This window comes from Anastrepha obliqua, chromosome 6 (genome assembly GCF_027943255.1).
Source record: "Anastrepha obliqua isolate idAnaObli1 chromosome 6, idAnaObli1_1.0, whole genome shotgun sequence".
Lineage (NCBI taxonomy): Eukaryota > Metazoa > Arthropoda > Insecta > Diptera > Tephritidae > Anastrepha > Anastrepha obliqua.
Genome location: NC_072897.1, coordinates 46,957,881 through 46,975,705, shown reverse-complemented (window position 1 = coordinate 46,975,705; position 17,825 = coordinate 46,957,881). Strand labels below are relative to the sequence as shown.

Sequence of the window (17,825 nt, the reverse complement as noted above, 5' to 3'; positions counted from 1 at the left end):
AACAACCTCTAAAGTGGTGGAGCCAAGCAGAAATAGGCTCACCACCTTGAGCGAAAACCATAAAGTTACCTTAATCTGGGTCACGGGACATCGAAACATCGAAGGTAATGAAAAAGTGGATGAACTGGCAAGAAGGGGATCTGCCATGAATAACGCTCTTGCAGAATTGGTATTCGCATCACTAGGTGCAATCAAGAGTGCAATTTCTCTAAAATACCTCCGAATCGCAGATTGTAGATGGAGAGACCAGACGAAATGCAAAATTAGCAGAACGTTATGGCCCACCTACAACCTTAAGCAATCGTCGACATTGATAAACATGAAACGACGGGACGCCTGTAGAGTAACGGCAGTCATAACTGGCTTTTGGTCTGTGGGAGAACAAGCAGCCAAAATGGGCATCCCTCACAACACATACTGTCACAGTTGTAAACAACCGGAGAAAAAGGAAACAATCTTCCATTTCCTCTGCGAATGCCCTGCCCTATGGAAGGACAAAATGTTAACCCTGGGTAAACCGTTGTTCGAGAGTCTGGAACAGCTGTCTGGCTTAGATGTCACCAACCTGATAAGGTTCGTGAGCCGCACAGACTGGATATAGTCATGCTGTAAATAACTGGCAAACAAGTTGGTAAGGAGTATGTGGCAACAAAATGGTGCGGAAGCGCTGATTGGATTCTGGAAGAATCACCACTTAAACCTACCAGTCAACCACATAATTTAATGTTTGAAGATTATTTCATGCAAATGTTGACCGCAACTAGGCTTCAAATGGTCCATCCGCTTAGTCCAATTTTCGCATACTCTTTCCAATGTTTCGGCCGGTATCTCACATATAAATGCTTTAAAAATGTCTTCCAATGCGTTAATTGAAGCAGGCTTGTCTGAATAAACATGAGCTTTAACATTGCCCCACAAAAAATAATCTAAAGGCGTTATATCGCACGATCTGGGTGGCCAATTGACACGTCCCGAACGTGAAATAAAATGTTCACCGAACTTGCCTCTCAGCAAGTCCATTGTTATGCGTGCCGTGTGGCATGTGGCACCGTCTTGCTGAAACCACATGCCATGCAAATCAATTTCTTGCATTTTGGGCAAAAAAAAGTTGGATATCATTTTACGGTAACGCTCACCATTCACAGTTGCGTTACGATTCGCAGCATGATACCACCAGCCCATAAACCGCACCAAACTGTGACCTTTCTGGATACATTGGTAGCTCTTGCAATTCTTCTGGCTGATCTTCACCCCAAAATCGACACTTCTGCTTATTTACGTATCCATTGGTCCAAAAATGAGCTTCGTCGCTGAACACAATTTTTCAATAAAAAAGTGGATCTTCGGCCAACTTTCCAAAAGCCCATTCACCAAAAATTCTTCGTTGCGGTAGGTCGTTCGGGTTCAATTCTTGCACCAGCTGTATTTTGAAAGGCTTCACACCTAAGTCCTTTCGAAAAATTTTCGACGTTCTTGAATAACAGAGGCTCAATTGCTGCGAACGGCGACGAATCGATAATTGATGGTCATCATTAACACTGGCCGATACAGCTGCGATATTTTCTTCAGTTCGCACTCTACGTAAGCGTATTGGTGGTTTGATGTCCAATAATGTAAATTTGGTTCTAAATTTAGTCACAATAGCTCGAATAGCCGCTTCAGTAGGTCGATTAAACTGGCCATAAAATGGAAGAAGCGCGCGATGAACTTTCTTAACAGAACACGCTTTTTTATAATAAAATTCAATGATTTACAAGCGTTGTTCGTTTGTAAGACGATTCATGGTTAAATTATAGACCAAACAGAAGATGTGAAACAAAACACGAAACATCCGTCAGCTGTTTAAACCAACTGTTTAAAAAGATAATAGCTAAAAAATCACCCGTTACTACTACTAATCAGTTCACGGGAGTAATTTCCATTTTCACGTTCCCATACACGATGCAGAACTCCATCAATTATTTTAAGACTAGTCCCGAAGCATGTTTGTCTGCAGCACCAGATTCCAGCATAAGAAGATACACCAAGCTACCCTCGAAAAACGCGAAACCAGATCGATCATGTTGTGATAGATGGAAGACACGCTTCTAGTGTATTAGATACGAATGATCTGAGGACCCAATAACAACTCGGATCATTACCTCGTTGCAGTCAAGCTGCGCACACGCCTCCGTGCAACAAAAAACGTACATCTAACTATACAAAGAATGTTCGACATCGAAAAGCTGCAATCACAACATACAGCCAGAAGATTCGACACTCAAATCTCATTCCTGCTCTCAGGCATGCACGACCGCCGCCGAAGAAGAAATCGGATTCCGGCGAGCTCGAAAAAACAGTTGGTATGACGAGGAATGTCATGCTGCCGCAAAAAGAAAAGATATTGCCTATAGAGCCACGCTGCGATCGGGCGCAACGCGAGCCATGTGGGATCGCTACCGAGAGCTAAGAAAGGAAGAGAGACGTATTATCCGAAAGCAGAAACGAGAGGCCAAAATACGTGAGTGCGAGGAGCTTGCTGGCCAATAGGAACAACTCCCGAAAATTCTACCACTGTTCACTGTTGACAGTTATGATTTCGAGGTTGGAAAAGACTTCGTATATTTAGGAACCAGTATTAAAACCTATAACAATATCAACTTGGAAATCCAACTTGGAATCTCTTTTGCCAACAAGTGCTACTTTGGACTAAGTAGGCAAATGAGCAGTAAAGTCCTCTCTCGACAAACAAAACTAACACTCTACAAGACTCTCATCATGCCCGTTCAAACGTATAGCGCAGAAGACTGGACGATGACAATATCCGATGAAGCGTCGCTTGGAGTTATTGAGAGAAAGATTCTGCGCAAGATTTTTGGACCCTGCGAAAGAACGATAAACTGCATGAGCTTTACGACGACAGAGACATAGCGCAGCGAATAAAGATCCAGCGCCTACGCTGGCCGGGTCATGTCATCGGAATGGATACAAACGCTCCGGCTCTGAAAGTATTCGCTCGTTTTTCACCTGCCGGAAACCACTTTTTAAATCAGGCATGGAAAACCAGTTTGCGCCGGATAAAGTATCGAGAGTGTCATCTATTCGTGGTAATGGGTAGCTGCTCTTTTTCGCGACTTCCTTCAGCTTTCTATAATCTACATAAAATCGGGTGCTTCCATCCTTTTTCTTGAGCAGCACAGCCGGAGAGCGCCACGAGCAGTAATGAGCATATTCTACAAACCTTCTCCGTGGAAAAATACATATATATACCAATTTTTATAATAATCGGTCCAGTAGTTTATGAGTTCATCGAGGACATACAGACAAACATTCATTTTTATATATAACTAGCGTACCCTCGCCCGCTTCGCTAGACGATGAATTCAATGATTTGCTGAAAGAGAATAAAATTAATACGAAACAAAGCAAATTCTTTGATACAATTTGATTCGAACTTTATTGTAACACTTTTTGGTAGACAACGTTTTTGGTTTTTTCATCTTTCGCGTGAATAATGACGATGGTTTGCCAACTCGTGAGCAAGCTACATACAATTGTCCATGAGAAAAAAATGGGTATTCTAAATTAATACCGCACATTTGTAGAGACTGTCCTTGCGCCTTATTAATTCGGCAAATAGGGAACTGCAAACGTTTGAAATCGAATGGTAAATCCGTCGGAATCAGTGGAATTCAGGGTATGAAAATGTCTTCTCCTTTGTACTTCCCTTTCAAAATTGTTGCTTCGATAACGTTACCCATTAGCTTCTTCACAGCGAGTCAGGTACCGTTGCAAAGTCGGGGCACATTACTATTGCGCAGCATAATAATCGGTGCTCCAATTTTTAATCGTAAATTATGAGGTGGTAAGCCTGGCAAATCGAGTGAGTTTAAGAATTCAGTTGGATAATTTACGACCTCATCTTGATCAGTAATAGTGTCCATTGACTTATACGCAACTATGTCACCAGGTATTTGATCTAAAATAGCTGAATTTATATCATTGACGTCCTTATTTTTCCCAGCTAAAATTGCTCTTTCACTGAGTCAATCATGGTTTTTGTAATGTTGAACTATGTTTGGAAATACACTCTGTATCAATGCCTCTTTAGACTGTGCAAAAATGCAGAAATTGTTAGGCAATGTTATCATTCCTGTTGTTTTTGAAAAGTTTTATTTTTTTTGGTTAAAAAGTGTTTTTTGAAGTTTTGAAAAACACTTCGCTCTAACAAATTTCTTCCCAGTTAATTGCTGAAAATTAAATATTTTGAAAAAACTATTTTTTTTTAACTTAACGTTTTTGAGAAAATTTTGTTCTTGAAAAAATTTCATACTTTTGTAAAAGTTTAAATTGATTTGTTAAAAAAGATTTTTTTCCGCTTTGAAAAACACCCCCTCGAAAAAATGTATTCTCTATTAATAGTGGAATATGAAATGCTTTGAAAACACCATTTTTTTTTTAATTTTGTTTGGTATTCAGAAAATTTTGTTTTGAAAAAATTTCATACCCTTGAAAAAGTTTTATTTTATTTTATTTGTTTAAAATTTTTGAAATTTTTTTTTTTGTAATTTTAGAAAAACACCTCTTCGAAGAAATTTCTTTTATCTTTTTGAGGAAAATTTGGTTTTGAAAAAATTTCATGCTTTCAAATTTTTTTTATTTTACCTTATTTCTTCAAAATTTTTGAAAACAATTTTTTTTATAATTTTCGAAAGACACCCCTTTGAAAAAATGTTTTCTATGTGTCATAGTGGTATTCCATTAACTTTTAGGATTATAGTCAAATACTTACAAATATCTACGCTTTCACAAATAGCAACAATAAACAAATTTTTTCAAAACCAAAAAATTTACTTTTTTTCTAAAAAAATTCTAAACAAACAACGTAATAAATTTAGAATTTTGTGTACACGAAAAAACAGTATTGTTTTTATTGTATTAACTGAAAACCAAAATGTTGCAAAAAATCAAAAAAAAACTAAATTATTTTTTTGTGTTCATTTGGTCCATATGTTCCATAAAAAGTTGATATGGTAAATAATATGCAGGGTCTGATACACGCAAATTTCCATTGACCATTATAGTGACAAAATTATCGATCACCAATTCCAACAGGATTTCAAAATCAGAGTTGGAATGAGTTGTTGTGTGGTGTACTTCTGAAAAAATGAGAAATAAACAAAATAAATCTAAAAATTCGAATTCTAACGCATTCATTTCCATATAGAATTGGTCAAAGAAAGCATTGCTCAATTGAATTGAAACATTATTTTCATAAATACTTAGGACCTTAACTAATGCACCTTGGTACATACCTAACGCAGATATTCATCGTGACCTTGACATCGATACTATTGATGAAACAATACAAAGCGCTAGCAGAAGACACATAAATAGACTATTAACGCATACAAATCCTATGATGAGAAGACTACCAAATAAAGAAAAATCTACCGACTTTGGGCTTAACCGTCAAACACCAACAGATCTTGCAAAATCCTTGTAATCAATTGTCAACTAATCGTATATGTCATTGTTTGTTAACCACTTGTTTTTAAATAATATGTATATATTTCTTCTAAATGAGCTTGGGGGCATTGGCCCTTCAATATCACTCTCATTCCATCTTTTTGCAAATCAAATTACTTATTGTCTAACGACAGGTGTAATATTTTATGGAAGAAATAAAAAAAAAAAAAAAAAAAAAAACGTGTCTAACGGTTAGACGCAATAGAAGTGAAACCTTCCGTAAAACAAACTGAGAGAGAATGAGACGAAAGCAGCATTAGGAGCGGGATAATTATAGGTTCATTATAATATTGCTATAAAGTACATATTTTATGTTCTTCATTTTATTATTATTCATCCTCAATGTTTTCAATTTCAACAAATGATACGAGTGGCTTATGATAGATAAAATATGATACAAATGCTTTGGTTTCGATGTTGTCAAAAAAAAATACCCAAACGGACCGAAGAAACAGACTTACAAATTTCTTCCATTTTCGTCTACTTGTATTCATATAAAAATTTATGTCTCTTCCCACCAAAGCTAAATGTATTTGGATATTTCTTCTTGTATTTATTCAAGGCCGAAATCCCGGCGGTACTGCAATACCGGGCCAACCCGTGGCAGAGGTGGAGAAAGCCCCTAAAGCGCTCCGCCCATTTCTAAAAATTAGTTTAACACTTTGATCTTAGCCATAAGGCCGAGAAGCGATAACCATACACAACCAACAAACTACCTTGTGATTACATTTTCTAATAAACCTTTAGAGAATTACAATATTTATACCGATTCACTTAAACACGGCGAGCTGTTTGATTTCATGTTCGTGCCTGTGTATGTGCATTTGTGCGTTCATATCGCCACAGTGCATGACTACCAGCCTTGGCTGAGCACAGTAAGAAAATGTATTCGAGCGTATATATGTATGTATGTACGTTAGTGTGTTTGTACGATTGTGCTCTGCGCTCAGCTTTGTGTCGATTTTACTGTGCGCTGCGCAGGTTGGGGTATTCTTGCAGAATGTAAAGATGATTCACACACTGTCGACCGACTGGGTACAGTTGTCACAAGTGATGATATGTATAATTTTTATATGAAAAATCAAGGCGAATCTTTTGAAGGTGGTAGCAATAACACAGCTGATTTGTTATTTTTTTCTTCCGCCGTGTACATTTGGTTGTCAACACAAAATTGAATTACGAAACGTTTTACTTAGCTTAGTGTATGAATTCACCTTGGAAAAAATTCAATTTTCTTCTATAATCAATTTTAATAAAAAAAAACTGTTTTCAATAAATAATCAGAAATGTCCTACAATGCAAATTTCACTTCAAAAAAAAATTCCATTTTCGTCTACATGTATTCATATAAAAATTTATGGCTCTCCCACCAAAGCTAAATGTATTAGTATATTTCTTCTTGTATTTATTCAAGGCCGAAATCCCGGCGGTACTGTAATACCGGGTCAACCCGTGGCAGAGGTGGAGCAAGCCCTTAAAACACTCCGCCCATTTCCAAAAATCAGTTTAACATTTGTTGTCCTCCGACGGAGGATCTATCAGATGTTAAGCTGATAAGAACAGATACCACACTACCTAGTTCAATAGATTTTCTAATAAACCTTTTGAGAATTACACGCTCACAAAAATTAATGTACGAAATATTTATACCGATTCACTTAAACTGACTTTCAGTATCTAAACCAAAAAACTGTTTTCAATAAATAATCAGAAATGTCCTACAATGCAAATTTCACTTCAAAAAAAAATTCCATTTTCGTCTACATGTATTCATATAAAAATTTATGGCTCTTCCCACCAAAGCTAAATGTATTAGTATATTTCTTCTTGTATTTATTCAAGGCCGAAATCCCGGCGGTACTGTAATACCGGGTCAACCCGTGGCAGAGGTGGAGCAAGCCCTTAAAATACTCCGCCCTTTTCCAAAAATCAGTTTAACATTTGTTGTCCTCCGACGGAGGATCTATCAGATGTTAAGCTGATACGAACAGATACCACACTACCTACTTCAATAGATTTTCTAATAAACCTTTTGAGAATTACACGCTCACAAAAATTATTTATATCAACATATAATATAACGCTTCGTAACTAAATAACTTTTAGGCCAGCGATGACAGCATGGCGCGGTAGCCGAGCGACTAGCAATGTGAGCTTCCGATCCAAAATCCTTGGTTCGAATCACAAGAAAAAATAAAAGTTATTTTTATTTAGTTCGTCGCTACGTTTATATCAACATATTATATAACGCTTCGTAGCCAAGAGGGTCGCTTTTTCGTTTCACTTTTCCTCAAATCACTCCCAACGATTCTAAAGAAGTTTTCACTTCAAAAAAAAATTTTCATTCGAATCATTTGAAATTTCTGTATACAATAACGAAAAATTCAAAAAAAGTTGTACACATAAAATGAATTTCGATTCGAAACTTACTTTAATCTAAGAATCGAGCAAGTGTTGTTTTGATTTTTTCTTTTTTTTATATGAAGAAAATATTTAAAAGAAATTTTTTTTTGCTAAAAACCTTCCCCTAGTGGATCCCTATAATATGAAAAAAGAACGAATAAAATTGGCCTCGTATCGGCCCAAAAAAATGCGTACAAACGAACATCATTTCATTTTTATATATATAGACTAGCTGTACCCGGCGTGCGTTGCTACGCCAACAACTAAAATAAATTTATGAAAAATAACTTTAAAGAAACGTCAGTACACAAATATTCAATTCATTCTTAACCATTTTATTGATTTTGTTTATTTCGAAAAAGTCGGTTGAACGGGGCAGAAGTTGCTACTCTGCAGCGCCACCTGGTGGCGAGTGGCAGCAATGAGCATATTCAACAAACCTTCTCCGTGGATAAATACATATAAGGTTGTCAAAAAAGTCTTGGGGTATTTTTATTGAATTTTCAATTGTTCATAAAATTGGTTATAATAATGCGATTTAAGTCAAATATGCGCCGTTTTGTTGGATGACGAGTTCCCAACGAGATGCCAACTTCATAATGCCCCTCTTATAGAAGCTCGCTTCCCTATTGTCAAAAAAACTCGGAGAGCCAATTCTCACAGGACTCTCTTGTGGACAACTTCCGACTACCAAGCTCGTGGATGCAAAAGAACCTCCCATCCGAGCTCCCGGAGCTTCTGGCGCGTCACCAAAGATGTGTGTGGCTTGGCGTTGTCCTGATGGAAGACAATTCGGCCTCTGTTGATCAAAGATGGCCTCTTCTGCATAAGTGCTGCATTCAAGCGGTTCAGTTGTTGGCAGTAGAGGTCCGAATTGAGCGTTTGGCCATATGGGAGCAGCTCATAGTGGATGATTCCCTGCCAATCCCACCAAACACACAGAAGAACCTTCCTGGCCGTCAATCCAGGCTTGGCCACCGTCTGGGCAGCTTCACCGCTTTTCGACCACGACCGTTTGCGCTTCACGTTGTCGTAAGTGACCCACTTTTCATCGCCAGTCACCATCCGCTTCAAAAACGGGTCGATTTTGTTGCGATTCAGAAGCGATTCGCCTGCATCCATACGGGCAAAAATGTTTTTTTGCACCAAGTCGTGCGGCACCCATAGATCAAGCTTCTTTTTGAATCCAAGCTTCTTCAAATGGTTTATAACGGTTTGATGACTCATGCCCAGCTCTTGGCCGATGCTACGGCTGCTACTATGCCGGTCTCTTTCGATCAATTCAGCGATTTTATCGCAATTTTTGACGACAGGCCTTCCGGACCGTGGCGCATCTTCGATCACCTCTGCAGCAGAACGAAAACGTTGAAACCATCGTTGTGCGGTGGAAATGGAAACTGTATCGGGTCCATAAACTGCACAAATTTTATTGGCAGCATGAGATGCATTTTTGCCTTTATCGTAGTAGTACTGTAAAATATGCCGCATTTTCTCTTTATTTTGCTCCATGTTTGCGACGCTATAACTCAGGAACGACTAAAAGCAAACAACAATTAATCAAACACGTGTTAGCACGTGAAAAGAGCTTTCCAAAAAGCTCTATAGTGAACCGATGCGACGAATACAACTATGTAGAACTACGCGCTTGCAAAGACAAGCTTGCGGAAATACCCTAAGACTTTTTGGCCAACCTTATATATATACCAATTTTTATAAGAATCGGTTCAGTAGTTTTTGAGTTAATCGAAGACATACAGACAAACATTAATTTTTATATATAAAGATTATTTTATTATTGGTGGATAGTGCTGATTCCTTCCCCATAAGACAATATATATTTCTATACTTCAATTCCATTTTTTCTTTATTTATGAGTTCCATCTTAGCTTAGTGTCTAGAATCATCCCCAGGTATTTTGCAATATTTGAGTTGGGAATTTGTTACTATTTATGCATATTGGAAAATATTTGATTGTGTTCTGGATGAAATTTATTTATCGCATTTATTTTCTTCACTAACCCATAGAGGCATGCTTTGTTGTTGTTGTTGTTTTAACAGTAATAGAACCCCCGTCAGTGTAGGGTATATGACCGGTCGTCTTTGTCTAGTCCATCTAACGGTAGGTCCAGAAAACTAGCTGTTTCGACGGGTTGGGTCCAGAGGGAGAGGAGTGTTAGATGAGTGGGTTTAATGGGGCATGTGAGAAGGTTGAGAAGCTGGTTAGTGTCGTGCGGGCTGCCTTCACATGCTGGACATATGTTTCGCATGTCGGGGTCGATTCTGGATAAGTAGGAGTTTAAACTCCTACAATAACCAGAGCGCAATAGTGCCAAGGTTACGCGGGACCCTCGGGCAAGTTGAAGCTCTTCGTTTGCGATTGGTGGTGGGTGGACTCCGATAACGGCATTCGGAGGTCGGGAGCTTAAGAAGGTGGTGAGAATCTCCGGATGAATGTCGTTTATGGCCTGTCTGTAAACTGTCCCGTTCCATTAGATGTCTGTTTGTTCTGTCTAAGATCTCGTCCGCGTAGTTGAGGAAATACCTCCTGATGTGCCTTCGAGGTGGCTCAGGCTCGAGCAGGTGTCTGCATGGGTGAGATCTCCTGCAACACGCTAGCAGAAACTGCTTACTGAGCAATTTGTTATGCTCCTTAACAGGCAGCATAAGGGCCTCATCATGTAGGTGTTGTATAGGTGATATCAGAAGACATCCTGTCGCGGTCCTTAATGCAGTGTTTTGGCAGGTCTGAAGCTTCGTCCACTGCGAATCTCTGGTTACAGGCGACCAGACAGGCGCAACATAGTTTTGAACCGGTCGGCCTATTGCTTTAAAGTCGACAGCAAAATTTCCTGCACGCTAGGTTCTCTCTGATCAGCAGGGATGGCTATAACGTTCACAGACACGATCGCGAGCGAGACAATGGTGGTGCCCTACCGTTTATAGTCCACCACACAGTGCAGTATCGTCTTATTGATGAAGGCATCGACCGCAGGGGCAGCAACTTAGAATATCAAGGTATAGCTGTCCGGACACGCGATGCCGAGCTCGAAATTTATAATGTATATATACCCCCTATCACCTGCTGCTCGGCAGGGTATCACCCTGATATAGGTGCGCTCATCAGAGGTGAAAACCGATCCGTAGTAGGTAATGCGCATCACGATCTTTGGCATTCAAGGTTGCCAAATGATCGTAGGGGACAGCTATTGGCAGATCACATTGACGATTCCACTGTGAACGACGATTCAGCACTGTGAACGACTACGCCCCTACCAGGGTAGTGGGCAATTGCAGCAGCTCGCCTGACATCACAATTGCTAGCGCAGGTCTGATAAATAGCATAACCTGGCGACCTATGCTATGGCTTGCATCAGACCACTTGGCCATTATCGTCTCGATCGAGAGACCTGCCGATTTTGTTTCCGCGGATCACCGGTCATACGACAACTTCAACAAAGCTGATTAGACCAGATTCGTGGGATTTACTGAAGACATCTTCGCCGCTCTCTCCATTCCCATTGATGTGGGCGCAGGCGAACGTGCATTCCCCAAGGTGCTCACAGCTGCCGCTGCTCGCTACACACCCCCTGGAAGGATCAGGGACAAACGTCCCAAATTCCCAGCTGAAGCAGCTGTTCTGGCGAACGAGCGTGATCGCCTACACCAGGCCGATCCTGGGGATCCTCGGATAAAGGATCTCAGTTCCGAGATACGAAAACTGGTACCCCTACACAAGCGGAACAAATGGGAAGAGCATTTGAAGCCCTGCAGGTCCGTGTCGAACCCGACGAAGCACAATAACAAGGTTGATAGCACCTTCAACGGTCGTGCCTCATCGGATCCGAAGAGATGCGCGAGCTACTTTAGCCGGCAATTTATTCTGCATCCTCCGGCCGACAGATCCAAACGTAGTGCCACCAGACGGCTGCACAAACTGGCATAAAACAGTGCGCCACTTGCTTTCTTCAGCGACGGGGTTCAGGGGGCCATCAAACACATGGAACCATCCAAAGCCATAGGCCCTGACTTACTAAACATGCTGATGTTGAAAAAGCTGGGTCCATTGGGAGTGGAATATCTTACCAAGGTCTTTAACCTGTCTATGGCCACTCTCGTCATTCCTAATAGGTTGAAATTAGTGAGAGTGGTCCCACTGCTGAAGCCTGGGAAACCCGCCAACCAAGGGGAGTCTTATCGTTCGATAACTCTCCTTTCCCCAGTAGTGAAGACGCTTGAAGCCCTTCTACTCCCACTCCTCAAAAACACCTGACTCCAGCCTCACACCAGCATGGTTTCCGAAGAGTGCACAGCACCACCACGGCACGCACCGTCATAAACACCCAGGACTAAACCGTGGACTAAACCAAAACCGCCCCTGCGAGACGACTGTCCTAGTAGCGTTGGACCGACAAAAGGCTTTAAATACAGTCAGCCACGCCACGCTACTAGATGACATTTTAGAGTCGACACTCCCGCCAGGGCTGAAGAGGTGGACCGCGAACTACCTGAGTGGTCGTCACTCGTCGGTGATATTTCGAGACCAAACTTCAAAACAGAGAAAAATAAAGCAAGGAGTACCGTAGGGTGGTGTCCTTTCACCCTTGCTTTTTAATTTCTACATTTCGAAACTCCCCCAGCCACCAGAGGGAGTGTCACTAGTCTCATACGCCGACGACTGCACGATAACGGCGTCGAGCTATGACACTGATGGCCTATGCACCAAAGTAAACGACTACCTCGCCCGACTTTCTCGCTTCTTCACTGCGAGGAATTTACAACTCTCTCCCACTAAATCCACTGCGACCCTTTTCACCACCTGGACAAAGGAGGTCAAGCTACAACTCAAGGTGAAAGTCGATGACACACAAATTCCGACGGTTAACAACCCCAAAATATTGGGAGTTACCTTTGACAGTTTGCTCTCCTTCTCAGCGCATACAACCGCTATTACCACTAAAATACAGAATCGCAACAAGGTCCTCAAGTCGCTTGCCAGCAGCACTTGGGGCAATGACAAAGCAATGTTGCTGTCGACTTTCAAGGCAATAGGCCGACCGGTTCTTAACTATGCTGCGCCTGTCTGGTTGCCTGGAACCAGTGATACGCAGTGGACGAAGCTCCAGACCTGCCAAAATACTGCAATAAGGGCCGCGACAGGATGTCTTCTGATGTCACCAATACAACACCTGCATGACGAGGCTCATATGCTACCTGTGAGGAAGCATAACAAACTGCTCAGCAAGCAGTTTCTGCTAGGTTGTGACCGTAGGCCTCACCCATGCAGACACCAGCTTGAGCCTGAGCCAGCTCCCAGGCACATCAGGAGACAACTTCCTAAATTACGTGGACGAGATCCTAGACAAAACAGGCAGACCACTCCAGGATCGGACAGTGTACGGACAGGCCACAAACGGCATTCATCGCGAGACCCTCACCACCTTCTTAAGCTCCGGACCCCCGAATGCCGTTATCGGAGTCTACCCACCACCAATCGCATTGGATACTGGATACTGTAGCAGGTTAAACTCCTACTTATCCAGAATCGACCCCGACATACTAAACATAATATATGTCCGGCATGTGAAGGCACCCCGCACGACACTAACCACCGTTTCACATGCCACATCAAACCCACTCTTCTAACACCTCTCTCCCTCTGGACCCAACCCGTCGAAACACCTAGTTTCCTGAGCCTACCGTTAGATGAGCTAGACGAAGACGATCGGTGATTACACTACACTGACAGGGTAAAGGTACTGTTACAACAACAACAAGCTTTCTCGCTTTTTCACTGCGAGAAATTTCCAACATTTGGACAGCGACCGGTTGCCCCTGATGTCCCCTATTCAACACCTTCATAGTGAGGCACAAATGCTCCCTGTAATGGAGCACAATAAACTGCTCAGAAAGCAGTTCCTGCTGGGGTGCTACCGTACGTTTCACCCTTGCAGACACCTGCTTGAGCCAGAGCCGCCTCCTAGGCACGTCAGGAGACACCTTTTAAGCTATGGCGACGAGATCCAGGACAAAACTGACAGAAATCTACTGGACCAGACAGTATTGAGACAGTCAATAAACAACATTCCCCGGAAAACCGTCACCACCTTCTTAATCTCCCGCCCTGTGAATGCCGTAATGGGTGTCCAACCACCACCTATAGCAGATGAAGACTTCCAGCTTCCCCGTGAAACACGCGTAACACTGGCACAATTATGTTCTGGATACTGTAGTAGGTTAAACTCCTACTTATCCAGAATTGACTCCATCATACCAAACATATGTCCGGCATGTGAAGATACCCCGTACGACATACTAAACATATGTCCGGTATGTGAACGCACCCCGCATGACACTAACCACCTTTTCACATTCTCAATCAAACCTACTCATCTAACAACCCACTCCCTCTGGACCTAACCTGTCGAAACAGTTTGTTTCCTGGGCCTGCCGTTAGATGAGATAGACGAAAACGACCGGTAATTACACTACACTGACAGGGCAAAGTTACTGCTACAACAACAGCGACAAAAAACACTCTTCAAGCCCTTCTACTCTCACTCTACACGAAACACCTGACACCAGCATGGCCTCCGAAGAGTGCACAGTACCCCTGCAGCACTCACCGTCATTAACAAACCGCGGGCTCAACAAAAACCGCCCCTGTGAGAGGACTGTCCTAGTAGCGTTGGGCCTACACAAGGCTTTCGACCCAGTAAGCCACGCCATGCTACTAGATGATATTTTTCAGTCGACGCTCCCTATTTCGAGACCAAATCTCAAAACAGGGGAAAATAAAGTAAGGAGTTCCGCAGGGTAGTGTTCTTTCACCCTTGCTTTTTAACTTCTGTGTCTCGAAACTCGCCCAGCCATCAGAGGGAATCTCCCTGGTCTCCTAGGCCGACGTCTGTACGATGGTGGCGTCGGGCAATGACATTGGTGGCCTGTGCGCCAAGGTAAACGGCTACGTCGCCTGCCTTTCTCGCTTTTTCACTGCGAGGAACCTGGACAAACGAGGTCAAACTGCAACTTAAGGTAAAAGTCGGTGGCACATCAATTCCGACGGTTAACAACTCCAAAATCTTGGGAGTTACCTTCGACAGTTTGCGCTCCTTCTCAGCTCATACAACCGCAATTGCCACTAAAGTCCAAAATCCCAACAAGGTCCTCAAATCGTTTGCCGGCACCACTTGGGGCAGAGATAAAAAAATGTTGCTGGCGACATTTAAAGCAATTGGCCGGTTTGTTCTGAATTATTCTGCTACAACCATGTCGGTATTTAGACGGCGGCCGCCGTGGCCGAATACGTTGGTGCATGATTACCATTCGGAATTCAAAGAGAGAACGTCGGTCGATCAAAAAATTAAGAAACAGTTTTTTCTAATAGCGGTCGCTCCTCGGCAGGCAATGGCAAACCTCCGAGTGTATTTCTGCCACGAAGAACGCTCCTCATAAAAAATATCTGCCGTTCGGAGTCAGCTTGAAACTGAAGGTCTCTCCATTTGTGGAACAACATGAAGACGCACACCAAAAATAGGAGGAGGAGCTCGGCCAAACACCCAGAAAACGGTGTACACGCCAATTATATGTATATATGCCAAAATTTAGCAATCAGGACTGCTACGGTATGCCCCAGCTTCTTGGGCATAGAGGTAGCTAGTATTTTATGGGAACCACAATTTACAAATGTTTTAACCTCCGACACCGTTACAATAGATAATAAGATGTGAAACTCTTACATTTTGAGAGAGAGCGCGCCCATGAGCACGTTTCAAAACTTGGCAGCACTCACACATTATGGGATTTTGAACAGCTGATAGGCGAAATGGCAGGCCGCCAGAAGAAACGCGCCAAAAATAACTGACGAAAACAGTTCGTTTTTTCTTAATGGAGAAATGACGTGTTGAAATGTTAATATTTGTCTTAAAATTAATTCAATTGAAATGTTATAATTCGAATTGAAGTAAGTTTGTAGAATCCAAAGCTCGGTATATCCTTTTCGACTTCTACTTTTAATTAGTCTTATGTACATAATGTAATTTTATTGAAAACTGTGTGTTGGTTTATGTAAATTTGTATATACGTAAATATTCTATGGTTGAAAAGCGTAGGTAAGGGAACTGAATTTGTGTTTGAGATATTTTACAAAAATTAAAGGTAATCTGCTTTAACTTATTCTGTTCGTTGTTTGAGAATTTTTTTTTTTTTTGTTACCCACTTTCAGTGTTATATTAAAAAATCGCAATAAGTCATGTTTTTAATTATAACTTATGTTTTTCGGGTTCATAACTTTATTATTATTAAATTACTTATGTATATCAGTTTTAAATAATTTCATTTACATATAATGGTGTGGAAACTTAAAATTCGAGACCTTTGTTTAAAAAATACCCAATTCATGTTTCTACCGGTGTGGCAATATTGGCGAATGTTATAAAAAATGCACATTTTTCAGCGCTCTCACGAGAAATAGTTTCACATCTAGTCATCTATGAGGTTACCATTCTGGGACAAAGGGAAACTATAAATAGCACCAGGAAATAATATATTACGCCATACTATTTTCAGTAGGACAAAACACCTCAACACCACTTTTTTGCCAGTATATAAATAGGACGAGAGACTAAATACGAAAAACCAGATCTTTAAAAACAAAGATTTTAACCTCAAGTATTTACAACATACCTCATATATAACTGCTTCTAATTAAATTGTTAATTTATGTTACAATCTTTTAAAGAATTATTAATGCGATTCTGAAATTCCACCGATATTGTCAAACAGTATATGCACCAAAAGTTTTCTTTATTTGTTAATAGTCGGTCTATATATAACCATATATGTATTCATATGTACATACATATATATCAGCTATCTCCTTCAATTAAGAGTTTCATGGACTAAATCATACCAGCAAGAGTTAAATAACCATTACAGTTTGCAAATTTTACGCGATTTGCATTAATGTACGGCCTGAGAATAATTTGTTTGCTTATAGTTTTTACAGTACCACTATGCCTTCCGAAAAAAGAATGAATCCGAATATGTTACCAAACATTACCGTATTCAATATACAATACTCAACGTCGAACCAAAACAAATCTTGCCATATTATTTAATATTATTCAGCAACTAGTGCTGCCATCTCTATTCCATTCGAGTATAAAGCAATGCATACACTAGGCGCCTTGTTTCAAACCTATCTCAAACACATGGTTAACGGCCGAATTCGCCGTCGCGTTAGACCCCACGCATAAACAACCAAAAAGAGGGGAAATTACTTGTTTGTGAAGAAGAAGAGTAGGCGAAAGCAATGGAACAACTAAACGTAAGAAATTAAAGATACACACATATATTTTCTAATCACGGTGTATTCCGCATAAAAACCCAAAAAACTGCATTTGGAGGTTCATATTAATTTAAGCTTTCACAATTCAACATACGGCACTTCTTTTTCAGTAGTTTGATTAGTTTAAATCTCTCAAATCACAATACTATCGAGTCATTCCCTAAATTTTCACAAACATGTCATTTCAGCTACTTTTGTTTGTTTTGTTCGCTTGTTATGTATTGCGAAGGGAGCTGACGTCAGACTTGTAAAAATCGCGAAAAATAAAGTAACTGTTCTTAATGACGAAACCTTAGATACTCAATTCGTATTGGTTGATTGTTGCTGTAATATTGTTTCAAATATTCTTTCATACATATCTTTACAAGAAAACGCGAACTTTAATGTTTTTGTATGTATATATGCTTCCACATTTTATGAGAAAACGATAGAATACACATAATGAGCGCAAACAAGCTCTTGAATGCAGAGGAAGAATAGAGAATGAATGCTTAGAGGAAGGTAGAGAAAATGGTTCGGCTTACATAAAAGGAGACAAATTTCGGCTGGAATTTAGAACAATGTATAT

The 17,825-nt window shown here is 40.8% G+C and overlaps 1 non-coding gene and 2 pseudogenes across 1 annotated transcript; all 3 read right to left on the bottom strand.

Annotated features, from left to right (window-relative positions):
* Window positions 1-6,061: 6,061 nt before the first annotated feature.
* LOC129250987 (U2 spliceosomal RNA) lies at window positions 6,062-6,200 on the bottom strand (annotated as a pseudogene).
* Window positions 6,201-6,913: 713 nt separating this feature from the next.
* Window positions 6,914-7,109, bottom strand: LOC129251126 (U2 spliceosomal RNA). The gene has a single exon (XR_008582928.1). It is a non-coding gene; the product is annotated as a U2 spliceosomal RNA (small nuclear RNA).
* Window positions 7,110-7,341: 232 nt separating this feature from the next.
* LOC129250922 (U2 spliceosomal RNA) lies at window positions 7,342-7,527 on the bottom strand (annotated as a pseudogene).
* Window positions 7,528-17,825: the final 10,298 nt, after the last annotated feature.